At 36.0% G+C, this 3,676-nt stretch overlaps 1 long non-coding RNA gene across 1 annotated transcript; it reads left to right on the top strand.

Moving 5' to 3' along the window:
- Positions 1-435: 435 nt before the first annotated feature.
- Positions 436-2,622, top strand: LOC112181435. The gene is made up of 3 exons (XR_002928857.2): positions 436-667; positions 1,236-1,314; positions 2,254-2,622. It is a non-coding gene; the product is annotated as an uncharacterized LOC112181435 (long non-coding RNA).
- The last annotated feature ends 1,054 nt before the right edge of the window (positions 2,623-3,676 follow it).

Genomic DNA, 3,676 nt, shown 5'->3' on the forward strand with positions numbered 1-3,676 from the left:
GAGGACACTGTGTGATTGACAAATAAAAAAAATTAAAAAAAACTTAGACAAAGTTAGTAGATTCAAAATTATAAACAGTAGATTAGATGTATTAGTCACATAGTAATATGTATTGTGAAAAAAATTAGCCTCGTTTGTCGTAGATTAAGACAATTACTAAAATGTATTTCTCATTAAAACGATTATGCATAACATTGAGAATTTAAAATTTTGAGAATTTAGAATTGACACAAATTTTTTACTCGAAAGTTTGTCACGAGATGTTAAGTTTAGGGTTGCCTTCCCTCATTAGGATGGGAATATTAGGCGGGATATTCAAATTTTTAATTTTTTGGGGGGCCATTTCAATTTTTGAAAAATACCGAGGTTAGGGATGGAACGACATCGTTTGAGAGGATATATAAACAAAATTTAGCAGTAGGGCTTAGTCTGGGATCCATTTCATTTCCTCTTGCTGGTGTTGTTCGTCCCCGACCGCCGACCTAGAAATTTCAGTTCAGAAACCCAATCTTTGTTTCTTTCGCCTCTCTTCTGTGATGAGAATCAAACACATTCGCACCTCTCTGTGTGCTGAGAGAGACTAGATGCTGATCAAAACGCTGCGTTTCGTCGGCGATGGTCGAAATCCGTATCGGAATGCAATCAGACGTATCTTCAATGACCTCAGGTTTGCAAACCCCATATTCAATATGCTCAAATTCAGTTCTGAGAATCATAAATTTCATTTTTTTTTTTTTTAAATTAAGTTGATGTTAATGGTTAATTAGAGCAGTCGGGCTATTGAGTTTGCTACATATTTGCTTCGTTTGAGTTGATTGTACTGATACGGTGTAGTCAATTTAGATTAGAGAATCCAAATTATGGAGCACAGTGGATTCTTTTTTGCGTTGTTGATGGTTTTTGAGGACATAGAATCCTATCGGGACATTTCAATTTTTTTCATATACCGAGGGCATAGTCTATACTCATTCGTGCAAATAGGATTGCATAATTACATCTCTGTATTCCAATGATTTTGATTTCCTGTTCCAACTCTCCTCATTTCGTCTTGTTTTTTTTATTACATAGACTGTAACCAAAGGTTTCTATTGGTTGTGGCAACTTCCTCATGTTTAGCACAATAGAGTAAATGGTCACTTGGAGTAGTTTACATGCTCTAGACTCCAGAAATCATCTAAAATATGGCTTCTGGATAGTGATGAGTTTTGTATTGAAAGTGCTATTTTCTTGGGCAGGGAACTTATGTTGAACGAATCAAAGCGGAAGTTGTGTAGTCTCCTGCTCATGCTCTTTCCTTGATAGCAACCGTACAAGGTATAGAAACTTTTATCTACACCTTTTAGTTTATCTATATATTATTTTGCCTTTTTGTTTCTCACTTTGGTTCTATCTAAAAGTTTTCTGGAAGAGTGTGGGCAGTGGGTGCTCTTTATTGCTGGGAGAACATGTGTTTAAAGAGAGAAGAAAATTAGACTTTTCTTGTGTGGTGATGAGGGATCTTTTGAGCAAGTATGGTGTGAGAGAGAGAGAGAGAGAGAGACAACTTGAGAGTTTGGTTTGACTATTGACGAGAGGAAGAAGATTGGGTTTTTATCAGAGTTCTAAGGTCGATTTTTTTCAATCTAATTTCTTTTCCTTATTTCCTTTTGGGAGGATCGGAACTATGTTGACATTCATTTCCGGGTTCCGTTAGTTTAATTTCTGAGTTGGTTAAATCCCTATTAAGTACCTTTCGACATACCCTTAAGTTGTTTGAGAATTGTTTTTGAAAGAATTTCTATTGAGCAGATACTTAGGATGCAGCATATGGAATGAGTGCAGAGTTCATAAAGTTTTAATTTTGCCACTCTTCCTTTCTTTTTGTTTCTGTGTTACTATTTACTAACCTACTATCTTCTAAACCTTTTGGGTCTGATCCCTTCGGTGCAAGGGATTTGTGAATGTGTTCTTTTGAAATCTGTATCTTCTATATTTGTATGGTAGAAACATACTAGACTTTTGAAAGAAGCAATAGTTTGGTTCCAACTTCCAAATTGAATTTCTTTAAATGCAGGTTTTTTTCTTTTCTTCTGCTTTTCCTTTTCTGTGTAGTTCTCTATGTCATAATGTTGGGATTGGGGAGTGACAAGCTACGCATACACATAGGGTGTTTAAACCTTAACATTGTTTGGGTTCATATCTTCAATGTTCGATTATGTTTGTAATTTAAATCAATTTACTTTCAGTCATATAATTTATTATATTTTTCTACAGGTCGCTTTCCAAAGTTTAGGAAATGGTTCGGTCAGGATTGACAAGTGGTCAGGGATCAGTTTCCGAAAAATCTGTAATCATCAGTTGTTTTGGTGGACACACGTTACTGTTCCAGTAACTGAACCATATGGATGTGTAGTTCTAGGATAGTTTCTATCAAGGACAATGGGTTTTATGGAAATACTAATGGCCTTTTGAATTTAGACTGTTGTATCATGTTACCTCTTGGGTGTGCATTGATTAGTAGCCTTTCTATTCAAAACTGCATACTAATGAAATCTTGTGGACAATGGATTGTATGTGTTTCCATTGAATCATTGGTACTAATGTTCTCGTGCTTTTGATTTATAGTTGCCATGTTTTCAGTCATATATCGATCTACTTGTGGTTTATTAAATTGGTCTTATCATTTTGGCTTTTTACTCTGTCAAATCGATCCCACTAAATATTAGCTTCTCATTTTCTCCCTCAATTCCATACATCTTGCACATTCCATGGCATATTTAGACTTATTTGTTTACTTCAACTAGAAGATTACTTCACAAATTTTGTTTTACTGCTTGTGTTGCTCCTGGTGATCAGTGTGCATTTGAGAACTAGTAATCTTCCACCTGGTGATCACTGTGTATTTATGAAAGCCTTTGATAGAAGGTTTGACATGTAAGAATTCTTCAGTTGACCTAGCTATTAACAAAAAGACCTCTGATTGACCTCGCCAAACTCCTACTTCTCATTGGCTTTAATCTAAATCAAAATTAAGTCCTCATTTTCCCTTAGTACAGTACTTGTTTTGCTTTAACTCCAACTTTATATAGTTTTTGTTTACATTTGCTGTGAGGTCACCCTTCTGTGAAATTTTAAAGACTTGGGTGGCATTCAGGAAATCATAGTAGAAAGGGAAAACAATGCACACTGAGAGTGAGATTAAGCTAATCAAATACATGTCACAAACTTTAAAAGAGCATCTGGCTTAGTACAAAAACAAATTAAAGGACTCGATACTGTTGTTGCCTAATCATTTAGTGTGTTATATATGACACACATACAATAGGAGCCTCATGCCTATGTTGAATCATGTGATCTCCGCGCAGCAGCTTCCGGCGTATTCACACTAGTATGCCCATAAGTCTATCATACAATACAATACTGCTGAGGAGATTGGGTAAACTTCTTCCTCTCCGGCCACGGGCAATGACTCCATTAATCAGCACCATGAGATTGCTCAGAAGCAAAAGCCATACTGAAGGAAACACCTGAAAGTTGGGAATGAGGCATAGCCTCTAAACCATATCAACAACAGCAAGGCTAATCCTAAGCAGGAATTCAACTCAAAAGGTCAGTAGTTGAGCACCCACCTAAGATGAAGGCATAACTTAGAATCCCCTAGAGAGAGAGCATAAACCTATCATACTAAACAAACAAA

Source organism: Rosa chinensis, unplaced genomic scaffold (genome assembly GCF_002994745.2).
Source record: "Rosa chinensis cultivar Old Blush unplaced genomic scaffold, RchiOBHm-V2 RchiOBHmChr0c44, whole genome shotgun sequence".
NCBI lineage: Eukaryota > Viridiplantae > Streptophyta > Magnoliopsida > Rosales > Rosaceae > Rosa > Rosa chinensis.